The sequence below is a fragment of the Urocitellus parryii genome, chromosome 3, assembly GCF_045843805.1.
Source record: "Urocitellus parryii isolate mUroPar1 chromosome 3, mUroPar1.hap1, whole genome shotgun sequence".
NCBI lineage: Eukaryota > Metazoa > Chordata > Mammalia > Rodentia > Sciuridae > Urocitellus > Urocitellus parryii.
In genome coordinates this window covers 195,863,375-195,881,780 of record NC_135533.1, presented here as the reverse complement: position 1 = coordinate 195,881,780, position 18,406 = coordinate 195,863,375, and the positions used below count along the sequence as shown (strand labels likewise).

Genomic DNA, 18,406 nt, shown 5'->3' with positions numbered 1-18,406 from the left:
TACAAATATTATATGTAATTACAAAATAACAAACTGTAATGTTTTTCTGAAAAAGTAATATGTATACCATGTTCCTCAAAGTTTTAATCATATAACTATGAAATAAAAGCTAGAAATCAAAAATCTATCTTCCAAGAAAGGAAACAAAGAAAGAAAAATAATTATTTTGCCATTTTCTCAGGAGTAGAAAGGATGATATTTCAGGAAAACATCTCCCAGAAGTATATACCTAAAAATTATGAAAAATTCTATAGGGGTGAGTTTTAAGAATTAAACCCAAGGTAAGCATATACTCTCCACTGAGCTACATCCCCAACCTGGGAAACTATACTTTTAAAAGTGAACTTTAATGAATGACTGTTACTAGAGATAAAATCAAATCACATACATAATGCCAGAAAAATCTTCAGAACTGAAGGCCACCCTAAACATAGATGCAAACAACCTTAACAAAATATTAGCAACACCATTCCAGCAAGATTTAAAGAGGGGACACCATTATCTTAAGTACATGTATGAAGACATGAATGGTGTGACTCTACTTTGTGTACAACCAGAGATATGAAAAACCGTGCTCTATACATGTGATATGAATTATAATGCATTCTGCTGTCATAAATAACAATCTGCTGTCATATATAACAAATTAAAAGAAAATGGCAATTCATTTATAATACATATGACAGGGGGAAAAGATGTAAAGAAAATTATATACCATGACCAAACAGGGTTTATCTAATTCAGTTTTCTCATCATTCAAAGAAAAAGCTGTTTAATTCATCACGTTAACATAAAAAAGGAAAATGCCATGTGATCCCTTCAATAGACGTAGAAAAAAGCATTTCATAAAATCCAAAACTCATTCATGATGGAAACCCTCTGCAAACCAAGATCACAAGGAACTTCTTCAATCATATAAAGGGCATTTACAAAAGTTAAATCATTTTTAAAAAAAATATGCAACTAACATTGTACTCAGTGACAAAAGCCTGAAGGCTCCTTAAGATCAGAAAAAAGACAAAGACATTCACTCCCACCACCTCTACTCACTACTAAATGCCCCAACGGTAGGTAATGCTATATTAATCAAGAGAAGCATTGGAATCCAGGTGGGTGCATTACTTCCTTACAGGTCTCAAAGGCGGCTTCAAATTGTTCTGTCCTCAAAGTCCTGGCACTCAGGGCCTGTGATAGGAGTGGCAGCCTGGAAGATCTCCAAATTATCCTCTGAGCCATTCTTCTATTCTCTTGACAGGTAACATCAGCTTCTTTACATATCTGCCAATCTCCTTATCAAAGTTCACTTGGCTACATCCTTGGCATTCTCTCCTTGAATTTGCCTTTTCATTCCAGACAACAGGGCCAGGCCAAGAATCTTCCAAATCTTTAAGCTTTGCTTTGCTTTTGATTATAAATTCCATCTTTGTTTTCTCTTTTCACGTTTTATTGCAAGTAGTCAAGAGAAGCCATGTAGCACCCTCAATCCTTTGTTTACAGATTTCTTCTGCCAAATGGCCCAAGGTATCATCTGCAAATTCCACCTTCCACAGAGCATAAGGACACAGAAACATTTCAGCCAAGTTCTTTGCCACTTCATAATAAGGACCGCCTTGCCTCCTGCTTTCCATGCTCTGTCTCTCATTTCCTCCTAAGATAGCATCAGAATTGCCTTTACCATTCATCTTTTCAATATTCTAATCACAACCACTTACTAGAAGATGGAGGCTTTCTCTACAGTTCTCCTCCTCTTCAGAGAAATCACCTTTAACGCTCCACTCAAGGCTAATTAGGCTTCTTCTAGTATTCATTTGCAAACTCTTCCAAATTCTACCCACTTCTCAGTTTCAAAGCCACTTTCACATTTTCAGGTATTTATTATAGCGACATTCCATTTCTCAGTACCAATTTCTGTCTTCGTCCACTCAGGCCACTTAGCAAAATACCTTAGTAAGCTGAGTAATTTATAAAGAGTTTCTCTCTGGAGGCTGGGGAGTCTAAGATTGAAGTGCTAGAAGATTCAGTATCTGGGGAGGGCTGCTCTCTGCTTCCAAAATGGCGCCTTCTTGCTGAGTTCCTATATGGTGGGAGGGCAAACAGTGTAAATGTGTGTGTCCTCATGAGAAGAGAGGCAAAGACGAGGCAGCTCTCTGGAGCCTCTTTTATAATCCCATTCATGTGGAGCCCTCATGGTTTAATTACTTCCCAAAAGGCCCCACCTCTTTATACCATCACATTGAGGAGTAAGTTCCTGCATGAATTTGGGAGGGGCACAAATTTTCAGACTGTGGCCACAAACCAGGCTTTTTCTAACACCTACCTCAACACTCTTTGAGCCTCTACCCATTACTCACTTCTACATTTTTAGGTACTCATTACAGCAGTACCTTACTCTTTTAAAAATAATCTGCATTAGTTTTGTCGAATTGCCACAACAAAGTACTTCAGACAGGATGACTTAACAACAGAATTGTCTTTCCTCACTGTTCCGGAAGCTGGAAGTCTGAGATGCAGGTGTAAGCAGAGCTGATTTCTTCTGAGGCCTCTTCCCTTGGCTTGAAGTTGCTCATCTTCTCCCTCTTTCTTGAATTTTAGGAGGACACAACCCCATACACAATCCATACCCGTAGGCATAAAGAACAATGGGATATAGAGTCTGGAAGTAGGTAAACACAACAATTATACTGCAAAGATGCCAGGGTAAATCAATGTGAGAAAGCAGAGTCTTTTCAACGAATGATTCTGGAATACCTGAATATCCATCTAGAAAAATAAAAGGGACATCAACCTATATATCAACTCACACTCAAAAAAATTTAATTCAACATTTATCATAGAGGGTAAACCTAAAACTATAAAACTTCTAAAGAAACAAAGGGAAAAAAATGTGAACAATTTTAGGGTAAGCAAAGATTTTAAGACACAAAAAGCATTATCCAGAAAGAGTAAATGTCATGACTTGGACTTCATTATAATGAAATCCTTCTGCTCTTCCAAAAACACTCTTTAAAAAAAATCAAAAAGCAAACCACCAAATGAGAAAAAATATTTGCAATAAACATCTCTACAACTTGTATCCTGAATAGGTAAAAATTATTCCAATATAAGAAGCAGCTAATTTTAAAATAAGCAAAAGACTGAAACAGCTATTTCACAAAAGAGTGGCCAAGAAGCACATGAAAAGATATTCAATATAGGGTAAACACTAAATGAAACTTTAGATAAAAGGTGTAAACATCTTCAAGAGGTGGTAATAAGGAATCAGTTAATTTTTATATAACTCTGTAGAAAAATCATGTATGCAAAACTATTAGAAAAATATTTTAAAGGTGGGTAATACATTTGAAATTTTGGAAAGAAAAGACAAATTCTTAGAAAACTATATTTTATTAAAATTGATTTGAGAATAATTAGAAGACCAAAACAACTTATTGTCATTCAAGAATATGAATCAATCAATAATACTTCCCAAATACATCAAACTCAAATGATTTTTCCAAATTCCATATGTTTAAGGTAAAAAAAATGCATAGAAATGAGGGAACACTCCTCCAGCCATTTTATAAGGCTTATTAATAACCCAAACCGTACTAGAATGAAGATATTTTTTCAATGTTAGTTTCATTCTAAATTAATTGCAAAAATGAAAACAAAATATTGGCAAATCAAACATATCGATGAATGTAAAAGATAGCACATGATGACCACAGGAAGTCTATTCTAATAATACAAGGTTGATATAACTTGAATACTGGTTCACGTAATTCAGTGACTCACTAATTAAAAAAAGAAAACACAATGATTATTTAAATTGATATAGAAAAAGAAATCCCATTCATGATTTTGAAAAGATAAAAATTCTTAGCCACATAGGAACAAAAGGAAATTTCCTTAAATCTGACAGAGAATGTCAACAAAAAAATGAACCAAAAATATCACACTTATTAGGGAAACGTTGAAAATATTTAGAGAACATCTACAAAAAGTATACCGGTGACATCAAACTTAAGAAGAAAACATGGAAAAGATTCTTTTGAAGATTCTCATAAAACACATGTATGTCAGATATTACCAGATCTAAATATAATACTGGAAAACCTAGACAGAGCTATTAAACCGGAAAAGGAAATAAAAGATATAAAGATGGCAGGGGAGAAGAAACACAACTCTTATTTGCCAATGATGCTATTGTATATGTAGAATTTATAAAAGAATCTACTGGCAAGTCATTGAAATTAATGAGTTAAAGCAAGGAACACAAAATCAACATATAAAAACTAAATGCATTTTATAGACCAGAGTAAAACAGAAAATATGACAATAATTAAAACAGTGTGATTTAGGAAAACCTCAGCAAAGGAGTACTCAAGAATAAATTTACAAAATCTATGCAAAGGTCTCTTAGAGAAATTATAAAACTTAATTGAAAGACTTTAAGTTAAAGTATTCATGAGCTGGAAGATTTAAGTTAAAAATGTCAATTTTGCCAAACTGTCTAAAGATTCAACACAATTTCAGTCAAAATCCCAACACAGATTTTGTGAAACTTGGCAAGATGGTTCTAATATTGATACAGAAAGCAAAAGGCTAAAAAAGACTGAGACTCCTAAAGAAAATGATTGATGTGTGTGGGCATTTAATAAAGTGTGGTGGTGTTGGTGCAGGAACAGTAAAACTGATCAATGGAACAGAGCAAAAATATAATTACTTGTATAGGGATATTTGAGACATAAAAGTAATGACTTTGTATTTCAGAGGGAATCTGATGTTGGACAACTGCAAAATAACAAATCTGGATCCATTCCATCCACAAAACATCAATTCCAAATCAATATAAAAAGACACCACAAAGAGAGTGAAAAGACAACCCCAAAACTGGGAACAAATATTTGCAATACATATAACTGACAAAGGACTCATATTTAGACTATAGAAAGAACTTCTACAATTAAATCAGAAAAAAAAACCCAAGCAACTGATAGATAAATGAGCAAAAGATATAAACAGACATATGTAGAAGAAATGGCAAAAATAATATGGAATGATCCTTAATTTCACTGGTATTTATAGAACTACACATTAAATCTAATGCTATAGTTTGAATCTTGAGTGTCCCCAAAAGTACATATATTGAAGACTTAATTCTCAGCCTGTAGCAAGACTGGGAGGTGGTAGGATCTTTAAGATGGAGGGCAGAGTGGCAGGAAGTTATGTCATTTGGGGTGTGCCCTATAGGGGAGACTCCACCTCTTTCTGTCTCTCCAAAACATTGCCAGAAGGTAAGCAATTTTTTCCACCATGCACTTCTGTGATGGGCTAGTTCCTCACACAGACCCAAAAGCAATAGGGCCAAGAGACCAGAGACTGAAACTTTTAGCTAAAATAAACCTTTTCTCCTTACAAGTTGATTACCTCAGGGATTTTGACACAGTGACAGAAAGCTAACATACTCACCAAAACAAAAACGTATATCAAAATGTTGGCAGGAGGTAGAACAATGGTAGATTTCTAACAAGGATATAAATCGGTACAATCTTTTCATAACACAATCAATTTTCATTTAAATAGTTGAAGATGTGTGTAAGCATATTCCTCAGATATTATTATCTGATATATAATCATATAATCTGAAGTGCTAATTGTCACCTCTAAAAATTTTCACCTATTAAAAATAGCCATTTCTCACAGTTCAGCCTTACAGAAGAATATCAATAGCAGTCACATTCAAAATAATACAAAATAAAATGAAATAAATAAAACCTGGAAACAACTAGATTTTATCGAAGCATGAACCCTATGTTGCTTCTGCTTTGGGTTAAACATTTTCCACCATCAGAATATGATAAATCCATCTGAATTCTAATAGTGGTGTCTTCTGTAATATAGTAGAAGATACCTTATGGATAAAGCCATGACTTTCTCAGAAAGAACAGAGAAAGAGAAGGAGCCAATATGGATACAGCCATGCTTATATAATCTTAAGAACTAGAGTGAAAATAAGATCAACATCCCAAGAATTATAATAAGCGAGGTAAATAAGTGAGGTGAATAATCCATCCACAGGACCAAATGGTAGCAATAAGGAGCTGAACAACATTGGAAATCTGTTCTGTAAGAAAAATCTTCTAATTGAGTAATACTGGAGATATTACTGTCATTCTTCCTTTGAGCCATTACTGAAGTTTTTCCAGAATAGCATCTAAAGGCCCAGTTATCTGTTATTCTACCAATGCATCTTTCTTCAATTCTTACATACTTGTCTTAAAAACAAGGAGCTGGGGATGTGGATCAATGGTAGAGGGCTCGCCTGGCACACAGGCAAACAGGAAGGTTTTGGGTTGTTTTTTTTTTTTTTTTCAGTGTCCAATGTTCTGTTTTTCCTTCCTCTTATCTTCAGAAGGCCTTTCTGCAGAGTTCCAACTTAACAAATCTGAGCAACAGGGCCCTCCTTCTGCTCCAGGCAAAGGGAGGGACGATGGAGGCATGAGACAGGAGCCCAGTGGACTCCTCAGAGCAGCACCCCCACATTCCAGTCCTATCGTCTACGCCAAGCCTTGCAGATACACCTACTTAGACAGTGATAACCTGGAGTTTGGCTGTTTCTCAGTGTCACTCAGAGTCCCCGCCTCTGCACATGTGCATGCCTCTGTCCAATGCAGAGGAAATCTGTGGACCTCAGATTTTAAAACTTGAGGTCCCAGTTCCCTGTTCCTCTTTGGAGCATGTCACAACTCAGGACAGAAGATCCCACTATTGGGTTGTTAGTTTAGAAAGTTTATCTGCCCTTTTCATTTCCAAATAATGGCAATAAACTTAAGAGAACAGAGCAGCTTCAGTCCTTAGAAGTCTTTTGCCAAATGGTTTAAAACCTCATGACTGTATAATGCAAACTAATCTTCAGATTTAACCAGAAAACCATGACAGGAATTCCAAACATTTTTTTTAAAAATGTTTGTTTTTTCACTCCTGTAATGGTATTTGTTGAAAATAAATCTTGAGTCCACTTTGGGAGTCCAGTGGGAGGAGAGCCTGGAGGGCTGGGTGCACCTGCTGGTCAGCAGAAGTCAGTACAAGTTCCTTCCGACTCTACCCGGAGGCTGCAGAGGAAAGAGGGAAAGCTTCCCCAGTCACCATCCCTAAGTAGTAAGCATCAGACTGGAGGGCACAGCAGACATGCGGCCTGACTTCTTTTTAAACACCTCATTCAAGGTGATAATGACCCTTTGGAGTTTCCCAGAAGGTGGCATGTTTGTCCCTTCAACCTCAGTGGCTTTTGGTTTACTGACAATTTTAAATGAGAAGAAGTGAAAGAAGTGGCAGCTTTGATCATGTCAAATCTGAAAACAAACAGCAATCTGGTCTCAAGAGGAATAAATGGTCTCTTTAAAGAAATAAATAAAGTAGCTCTAAATGGACAAGACAGAGAATACTGAGAACACGTTCTAGGAAATGGAGAAAGCGTCTTCCTTTTTTGACAAGAAACATGATTCAATTTATGGTATGACAACACCAACAGCATCTTAGGGTGAAGATCCCTATGCTCCTTGAGTCAGAGGTCCCTCACACAGGACCCTCTACTTGCAGATGAGGAGATGCAAGCCTGGGAGAGGAAAGCGGATACTCAAAGACACACAGCAGTTGAAGGAGCCCTGACCTGTTGGGCACGACCTGCCCTCGATTTCCTCGGGTGCATCCAACCAAGATGCAACAGCGAGTACCTTTTAAAATTTAGTAATGAGAAAATTAATACAACTTGAACACTTAATTATATCGCCATTTCCCAAAAGTGTCTTTTGAAGGTTATTGTTCCCACAAGCAGTCTGAGAACAAGGAGCTCTGTGGTGAAATAAATTTGAGAAATGCTTCAAATTATATTGCCCTCTTGAGGCTCCACAAAGCATTCTAGCTCATCAGTGCTTCTAAGAAGCCTGTCGCTAAAGCATCAGTTTGATTTTGTTTGACCCCGTAGTTCTCATATGTATTTGTCTTGCAGAAACATTTCCTTGAGAGCATCTATCTTTTCACATCTAAAGAACTGACTATCTGGGAAACTCGGTGCAAAGTCAAACCAATGATGAGGAGCTCTCCAGTCACTACTGCAACATGATTACTAAATTGCTTTAGTTGTGTTTTTTTAAATATAATTATCATAGAAGCTACTAAGTTAGATGAGCTTTAGCAGAAGTTGATGGTTTAAAAAGCAAAGCAAATGAATACAACTTTGCTATTGCAAGACCCAAACAAAGGTAGAATTATCTACACTCTTCTTTGGTAGAATAACCAGCATGAGGAAGAACAGGAAATGCTTCTATTGGGTATTGGTTAGCAAAAACCTTACAAAAGAAAAAAAGTTGCAATACTAACTATATACATAATGGGAGATTCACCATGAAAAGTCAATGTCTATAAGAGTGACAATTTGGAAAGGAATCTAGAATAGAAAGGTCAAGGACAAATGATTGAGTGAGACCTTTACAAGCCCAGATTTTTGCTGTGTGTGTGTGTGTGTGTGTATGGGTGTGCATGCTCGAAATGCATCTAATATTTAAGAAAGGTAAGAAGATTAAGTTGAAATATTTAAAGTCCTAAAAGCAACAAAGGGTAAATACTTTGGAGACTTCCCACTTTGACCGTGACTGGGTTTTTTTTGTTTTGTTCTGTGTGTTTTTTTGTTGTTGTTGTTTTTGGGTTTTTTTGCTGGAATTGAAAAGAAAGTTTTTATTCCTACAGAGGAATAAAACTGTTAGAACGCTCTCTTTCAAGAGACTTGGGGAATGTGAGTTGAAAGAAAGGAGAATTAAAGAACTTAACCAGAGAAGGAACAAAAAGCATCAATGATTAAGATGTGCTTCACTGTGACTGTATCCTTGGACTGAGCGAGGGCTCACTGATCTTCACCTTCAAGGGCATCATTCCTGTCCTGAACTGACTCCTCTTCCAAAATCCACCCCATTCCCAAGTACAAGAGCAGGCCAGTGCAGACAAGATCAGTCTTGGGGCACAGCTGATTGGTCCAGAGCTATCATGTGACACATGCTGGATGTGGGAGCCCCTCTCCAGGGCATTTGATATTGACCTTCAGTGACTGTGTGTTAATCTTTCCATGGCCTGCTGCACTCCTACCTTTTATCAAACAATTCATTTTGCATTCTGTCTTGCTTCCTTTTATCACTTCATTTTGTTTTAAACCACTAACAAATGGCCTTCGAAATCTCACAAAGCTGGCCAGGTTGGCTCACTGCTCCAATACTATTTACTGACCAATATACCTGACTTAGATGGAGCATGAACATGATCGAAAGAAAAAGAGACTCACATGCATCTTCCTCACAGCTCTCTGTGCTGCCCTGTCCTGAGCTGTGATCTGCAAGTTAATCTCATCTCAGTGCACACTTTAAAACCTGGCATCGCAAATCACCTCTTGTTATTTTTCTTTTTAAAAATAGTTTGGCTAACTTTGCCTCTTTAAACTTGAAAACCATTTACCAAATCTGGAGTAAACATTCAGATAAGATTATTATCGATTGAGAAATGCACCAATTGATTTGAGAAAGAGCTGCCATTTTACAATGTTAGGTTTTCTTAGAAAGAAATATAAATAAAGTTTGTGCAAAAATAACACCCAACCTTTTATTGTATAAAATCAAAATGTTCACGCAGCCAAAAATAATAATAAAGATAAGTAAAAGAAAAAGGCAAATGACAATCTAGGAAAAATTCAGGAAATAATTATCCTAATATATGAAACACATTTTAGAATACTAAGAAAAAACAAAATTATCTAGAAGATAAAATAACAAGGGCTCATGAAAAAGGCAAGACATCAATTATCAATGCCCCAAATACAGTTGAATAAAAATATTCCTATCACTAGTAATGGGATAAATAACAATTATAACCAAATTCAATACCATTTATTGCATTCCATGAATAAAGAACTGCTTAAACATTTTATGTACCAACCCACTCAATTATCACAGGCTTGAGGGTAGAGATAAAATTGTACCAGTTTTGCAGGTGAGTAAATGAGTCAAAGGGAAAACAAATCACTTATTCAAGTGAATACATCTTTGAACTAGGAGATCCAAAATATGAAATGAACCAAGGAATCTGGTTCCAGAGGAGACGTCTTAGCATAAGTACTAGTCTCACTGGCAAAAAAAAAAAAAAAAAAATAGTGGGCTGAGAATGTAGCTCAGTGGCAGAGCACTTGCCTAGCACGTGTGAGGTCCTGGATTCAATCCCCAGCACAAGAAAAAAAAATGGGGACAAAGCCAACCCACAATAGTTTGTACTGGGTCCAATTTTACTACACATTTTGTGGATATTATATCCTACATACATAATGCTTGTCACTCACTAAGTTTTTATCATTCTTCTTTTTATGCTAATAACACTTGAAATTAGTTTTAGAAAGTTTAAAAAATGATTTTTGATAACTCAGGCATAATCTCTGTGTAATCAAATTTTCTGAAAACCCTATTTCCATTAGCCAAACGTGCAGGTCTAAGTGATATTAATGATGATGATAGTCACTAATTAATAACAGTAACTGTGACTAACTTTTTTTGTGAAATGTATTAATTTATTTGTGTCAGGCTTGCTCTAAAGTCTCTCAAGAACCCTTTTATAATCATATTTCCATTTCTTCATTAAGGGAAACTGAGAAAGACACAGAGAGTTAAATAAATTGCCCACTATCACTGGGCAGGTAAATGGTTATGCCATCCTACAAGTTGGAGACACCTGACTCCTGAATTTATTATGTTCCTAACCTGTTTACCATCCTACCCTGCTGCTTATTATAAGAAGCGGTCGCCCTGACCAAATCTTTCCCCTCATGCATATGAAAATAATTTTAACAGGGTGGTCCTAAAGTTCATGATATTTTCCAGTTTGAACTTGAATCATGAGACCACCTTTATTTAAATTTTATTTGACTGACAATCCAAATTGAAAACACTTAAAACCTTTGGCTAAACCGGAAAACCTAACTTAATTGGCATATATTCAAACGCTGTGTCCTATAATCTGCCTATTTAGGGTTTCTCAGAGCAAAGTCTGATCCTCACAAAGGTATCTGCTTCTCAAACTGGATTAATCCTCATTGGCTTCCAGTGGAGAATGCAGTTACAGGGAACCGAAAAGTCCCAAAGGCAGATGTCATTAAATCCCAGTAAATCTCTAGCAGCTCTGACAGCCCACCTACATAGGAAAGTGGACGAAGAGAAAAACACTCTTAGCTGGTGTTAAACACTCTATCATTTCCTTGTCAGAAATGAAGATCAAAAAACCTAAAGCGACGTTATTCCTTTCATGCTAAGTCTTATCAGTCAATATGTTACCCACTAATGTAAGTCACTGCTGAAACCCAAAGAAAGCCCTGTCATCAAATCTCCCCGCTGCCCAAGGGACGAGTGAAACATCTGCTAAAATTAACTTCATAAATAAAGGGTGGTTGAATTTGAAGTTTTCTGTGCAAAAAAAAAAAAAGCCAGTTAGTCTGTAGGAGGGGCATGAAAATGAGAGTGGTTCAGTTTTTAATCTAGAAATTTTCAATTCAAATGTGTATCCCAGTTTGTATTTTAGTTTCCTTTGGCTTCCATCATTTATAGGATTTGGGAGAAAGACATGAACGCTGAGTGAAAAAATGCCCTTTTAAATAAGTGTTTCCAAAACAGATAGAAAATGGGAAAACAAAACAAAAGAAAAAAAATTCATTACTAACCTTTTAAGGCAGTCCTATGGCCAAGAGGAAACATCTATTATGAAGCCCTGACTTAGCTCAGCTAAATGAAAACATTAATCAGTCAGTATCATTTGAAAATCCTGTGCCATAGCAGCTGTTAATTTGAAGGGAATAATGACGCCAGCTGCAACAGGATCCAGTCCTCAGCATTCAGATCCCTGCGGATAATTCAGTCTATACCAGGCATCCCCTCCCTTCTTATTTCAAGGCACAGTAAATACACCCAGAAGGATTTCCATCAGCTAAGAGGTTTTCCAGGAAAAGGCCAAACTTCCTGACTCAATGACTTTTGCCCAGCTCCCCAGCCATCGCTCTGCCCTAGTCCTGGGCATGACTGCACTCCATCAGGACAAACCCCCTGAAGTTCTCTAACACACCTCGCCAGCCTTTCTCCTCGCCACTCCAGCGAGGCGGCTCCCCAGTGTCAGGATGCATCTCTACTGGAGAAGTTTCCCTGACCAAACTAGCTGTTCCCTCTGCCCCACCCTTCCATCCCTCTGCCTCGGGACATCTCTTGCTGCTGGCCCACAACCACCTGCTTAGGAGAGAGCTCTTCAAGGGCAGTCACCAGACATTGTTGGTCTGTTTCCACAATGTCTCATCACGAAGATATCACGAAGATATCGAAATGTTTTTTGAGGATAGTGAGGAGTTTGAGAGAGGGGACAAGTATCTGGTGTTTATCAGAAACTGTACTAGATGCAATGGATATTGTCATGGAAAACTATGAAAGGTGGAATCATGAGTCTCACACAATAGCCGGCGAAATGGATGCTCAGCTTGATTAAACAACTTGCCCAATGTACCATCCATGGAAGTCAAATCTGGGCTGAGATGAACTCTAGACTCTGCCTCCCTGCTCTGAGAAAATGAATGCCTAACATATCTCTTTGTAGACATACATCAGAATTCTACTAGATCCTAAAGCCAACTCTCAAGCAACGTGACTTTTTATCATCCTATCCCATTTTATAATTCTTCATAAAGTCGGATTTCCAAACATCAGCTAAACACTATAAAGATTTAGGAGGTGAACAGGGAGTTTCTCATAGCTCCTGAATTGAAAACACGATAGTGTGCTCACATCAAAGTGGCTTCTGCCTACCAAGCTTCATTCCGTTCACGTAGTTCCTATGAAGTTACGCCTGCAGAGTGATTTCCCCTCTCCAATACCTACCATAAGCCTTTGACAAATTGGTAATACCCCCTAACTTCATTCATGGAATCTCCATCCTCCCATTTCATGTAGACTTGTTGAAACTACTATTTGTTACTCTAAGCAAAATATAAGCACAGGACTAAAATGAGGTCAAATAGATAATTCTCCCCAAAATTTGAATCCTATACCAAATAACTCAAAGACTGTAGCTGGAGCTGGGTAATTCCAATAGCCCCCCAGAGAAATTGTAGTCTGTCTTTCTATCTCTCTCTCTCTCTCTCTCTCTCTCTCTCTCTCTCTCCTCCAAGTCTTTTTCCAAATATTTCCTTGATTTCCTTATGTTAGTTAAGGATTGTTCCTGTCCCCTGCGATAAAATATTCTAACTAACCAACATAACCTATATATATATATATATCAGAACTCCTCTTCCTCTCTTAAAAAAAAGTACAGGAATCACCTTCTCAGCATTTTCACTAAAACTAGAAAGCATCACCTTCTCAGCATTTTCCCTAAAACTAGAAAGCATCCAGTGTGATTGGTAAATATCCTTAAAGCTTTTTAGAACTACCCTTGTCAAATAAATGCCTAGATAATGCTGGGATTATAAAACACAGAAAAAGATATGAATGTTTATGGATCAGAATTTTGTGTCTGGGGGAAAAATATTCTAAGTGAAAGGGAAATATCAGAGATAAAGTTAGCATTTGATTTTCAACACCAAAAAGGGTGGTCATATTATAAGAGCAAATATCTGAGTCCTTATGGTAATTAAGCAAGTCTCACTCTTCCTATAACAAAAGAGGCTTGGAAAGATTAAGTAGCTTATCCAAAGTTACAAACCTAGACATTCAAATATAATTGGTCTCACATCAAAGTCAAACTTTGCCCACTGTGAGATACTGCTTCTAAGTAGCATAATTCATTCTACTCCACCCCAAAGATTCAAATATCATTTAACTCATATATTAGGCTTCCCTTCCTCCAAAGCAGTTCTCTAAGCTGCCAAGATGAGCAGAAATGGATCCTATGCACCTCTACAACCTATGCACCTCTACAACCTCATCAGGGAGGAGGGGCACAGATCCACATCATTGGGATAATCCACAAAAGTTTCATCTCCTTTGACTAATCAAGAGAGTTTCAACCTCTGAGATTCAATGTTAAAAAATCTACTACTTTAGAAGCTTGTTGGACAACAATGTAAACATACTTAACATTCCCAAACAATAAGAAATGGTTAACATGCTAAATTTGTCATGCATGCCTAACTACAATTATAAATTAAAATCATATATATATATATATGTAATGTATATATTTAAGCCAAAGTCAATTTCATGGCACATCTACTCAATTTAGGCTCCCCTGAGGAATATAATGCAGGCTGTCTTCTGCCACGTGCCCTAATGCACAAATCTTTAACTCATAGCACAGGGCATCAACCTTTCAGGGATAGATATGACTTGGTTAGGAAGGTCAGCTCTGCTGAACCCAGAGCAGTAGCATTATCAAATCAGGATGAGGAATTTGAGGCTATTCAGCACCTTTCAGGGATACAAATAATTTGCACACTTCAAATGCATTCCCAATAAATGAAAAGTTGCAAAGAAAGGTTCATCCTAAAAGAATTCCCATTCTAATGAAAATAAGAGCTTTAAATCCAACATGGTAAATACCACACACCACAGAGATAAAAAAAAAAAAAAAATCTTACGCTATGGAGTTCAAGAACCCACTTGTTCCACAAACAGTTGGGAGCGTATTACACATTTTTAGATGCGGAAAGAAATATTTACCCTTGTTCTCCATGAATCATACTCTAGTATGGGAGGCATCAAGTCAACAGAATATCTCACACGAAAAGCAAGCCATGCTCAGTCTGATAAGTGCAAAAGGCTATACTAGTTGACATAGCAAAGAATAAAAAGGTGTCCTACAAAGCCATGAAGCAGAATTACCAGTGAGAGATCAGAAGAGGTTGCCAAACAATTAAAAGGAAAAACTGGAGAAGGAGATGTCTCCCTTAGACAAGGGAGACACCTCTCTTTCTCCTTCCCTCCCTCCCTCTCTCTCTCTTTGTATATATATATATATATATATATATATATATATATATATATATATATACACATACATACATATAGATATATGAAATACACTGAAAAGCTCCAATATATTCCTGGGAATCTTCAAAGCTATACATGTGCACACATATGCTTAGAAAAGAACTGAAAGGACCCTAATTTCTCAACTCTTGAAGGACCTTCAGATAGAGCAAGCAGAAAGTGAAGGTTAAAACAAAAGTGGAAACTTCCAGGGCATTGAAAACATACTCTAATACAAAGCCCCTTTGGAAAAGGCTGTGTGACTTAACGATTCAAACCATTAGGGAAATATTTATGGAATCAGCTGATCACTAAATAAATCAGCAGAACTTCAGTGGCCACAGAAGACAAAGGATACAGACTTTACAGAATTCATTCAGAAAAGTCTCTAAAGCAAATAAACAGAAACAACAACAAACCCAAGGGAAGCGGGTTGGCGACAGAGGTCTGATTTCTAGAGTTGCCATATGATGCTATTTAAAATATTCAGCTTTCAAAAATAATCATGAGACACGAAAAATAAGGTTCATACATACAGGAGATGAATAATCAATAGAAACTATCCCTAAGAAAGACTATAAATTAGACTTACTAGACTAAGATTTTAAATTGGGTATTATAAATATGGCCAGAGAACCAAAGGAAACCATATACAAAGAATTAAAGGAAAATATTGGAATGTCTCACCTGATATCCAAAAAAGAGACAGCAATTATGAAAAAAATCAAATTGAAAGTGTGATAACTGAAATGAAAAAAAAAAAAAAACAAAACACCGGAAGGGCTCCACAGCATATTTGTATTGGTAGAATAAAGAATCAGGTAACTTGATGGTAAGCCAATTAATATTATCTAGTCTGAAAGAAAAAAGAATGAGGAAAAATGAAAAGAGCCTCAGAGACCTATGAAACACTATTAAGCACACCAGCATATTTCTAATCAGAGTCTCAGAAAAACAAGAGTGACAAAAAGAAAGAAATAATATGAATAAATAATAGTAGAAAACTTCTCAAGTATGATGAAAAGCATTAATCTGCACATTCAAGAAGCTCACAAAACTCCAGGTAAGATAAACTCAAAGAGATTCATACCTAAGTATGAAATTGTCAAAAGCCAAAACAAAAAAACAAACAAAAACAAAAATTATCAACCAAAAACTATATCCATGAAAACTTCCATTAAAGAAAATCCCGAGACTAGACAGCTTTACAGGTGAATTCTACCAAACATTTGAGAAGGAATTAATAATAATCCTTTGCAAAGTCTTTCAAAACAAAACAAAATGGGGTGGGGAGGGAGTGGGGGAGAAAGAGAGGAGGAAGGAGAAGAAGGAGGAGGAGGCGGAAAGGTGAGCAGAACACTTCTTAATGTAAGGGGTTCAGTATTACCCTGATACCAAAAGCAGACAAAGATATTGCAAGAAAATAAAGCTACAAATCAAGATCCCTTATAAATATAGATTCAAAATTTCTCAACAATATTAGTAAACCAAATCTGGGAATATATAAAAACAAAAGGATTATGTAAACCTTATCAAAGCAAGGTTTATGCCAGGAATACAAAATTGATTAAAAGTATGAAAATAAATCAATATAATATAGCATATTAATAAAACAATGGACAAAGACCACATGATTATCTCACAGATACAAAGAAAGCATTTAACAAAATTATTGGATTTTCATAACACTCCAAAAAGTAGAAATACAAGGAAATTTTCTCAGCTTGCTATGATCATGTACAAAACCACTTAAGCTAATAATATACTTGTGGGATGCTTTCTCCAAAAATATTGGGAATAAGAGAAGATTGTCATTGTTATCATTTATATTCAGTATTTCCTGGGAGTTCTAACCAGGGAAATTATTGTCAGGAAAAAGAAACTAAAAGATCTAGGTTGGAAAGAAAAAAATAAAATTATTCCTGTTCAGAGAAAGCATAATCTTATACATAGAAAATCCTAATGAATATACATGAACTTACACACATGCACATACAACTATAACTAAAACAATGAGAGCAGAGATTTCACAGAATACAAGAGTAATATATAAAAATCAATCCTATTTCTATATAATAGCAATGAATAATCCAAAAAGGAAATTAAGAAAATAAATGGATTTATCAGTCTCAAAAAATACTTAAGATTAAACTTAACACAAGAAGGTCAAGACATGTACATTGAAAACTACAAAACATTACTGAATAAAATTGACCTAAATAAATGGAAAGATATACCATGTACATAGACTGGAAAACTTAATATTGTTAGAATGGCAAAATTCTCAAGACTTATCTACAGATTGAAAGCAATTCCTATCAAAATCCCAGTTATCATTTTTTCAGAGTTTGACAAACAGATCCAAAAAGTCATACAGAAATGCAAAAAATCCAAAAAAATAGCCAAAACAAACTTGAAAAAGAACAAAGTTGTGTGACTCAGATTTCTTGATTTCAAAAGTTATAGTAATTACAACAGTTTGGCACTGGCGTAAGGATATGAGTACGGATCAATGGAATAGCACTGAGAGCCTGGAAATAAATCTTTCACTTGATGGTCAATTGATTAGGTAAAGGTGTCAAGACAATTCATTAGGAAAAAAAAACTGTCTATTCAGCAAATAGTGCCAAAACATATAGATTTCCATGAGCATACCAATGAACTTGGATGGCTACCCTGCACCATGTAAAAATGGTAACTCAAAACAAATCAATTACCTACAGTAGAGAGCTAAATTTTATAGACCTATTAGAAGCAAACAGAATAATTAATCTTCAATATCTTGAGTTAGGCAATGGTTTCTCTGATATGACAATAAAAGCACAAGTAATGAAGAAGGAAACTAGATAAACTGGAATTCACCAACTTTTTTAAAAAAAAAATTTGTGTTGCATGTACACTATGAATGATAAGGGAAAGACACCTACAGGAAAAAAGTATTTGCTAATCATAATCTAATAAGGAGCATATATCCAAAATATGTGAAGAATTCTTAAAACTAGATAGATAGATAGATACATAGATAGATAGATAACCCAATCATAAAATCAGGCAAAGGATTGTGTGTGTATGGTGCTGGGGATTGAACCCATGGCCTTGTGCATACTAGGCAAGCACTCTACCAACTGAGCTATATCCCCAACCCATACAAAGGATTTTGTATATCTTCTCCAAAGAAGATATACAAATGTCCAATAAGCATATGAAAACATGCTCAACATCATTAACCATTAGGGAAGTGCACATCAAAACCATTATATATCACCTGGTATCGACTCGGTGGTTACATCATAACAAGTAGGGCAAAAAGACATGGAGAAATTACAAAACTTTTCATTGATAGTGGGAATGTAAGATAGTGCAGCTTCTTTGGAAAGAAAGTTTTGCAGGTCCTC

At 36.0% G+C, this 18,406-nt stretch overlaps 1 protein-coding gene across 1 annotated transcript in view; it reads right to left on the bottom strand.

Annotated features, from left to right (window-relative positions):
• Myrip (myosin VIIA and Rab interacting protein) overlaps window positions 1-18,406 on the bottom strand; it is a 320,799-nt gene that overhangs the window by 260,251 nt on the left and 42,142 nt on the right. The gene's annotated exons all lie outside the window — the stretch shown is intronic.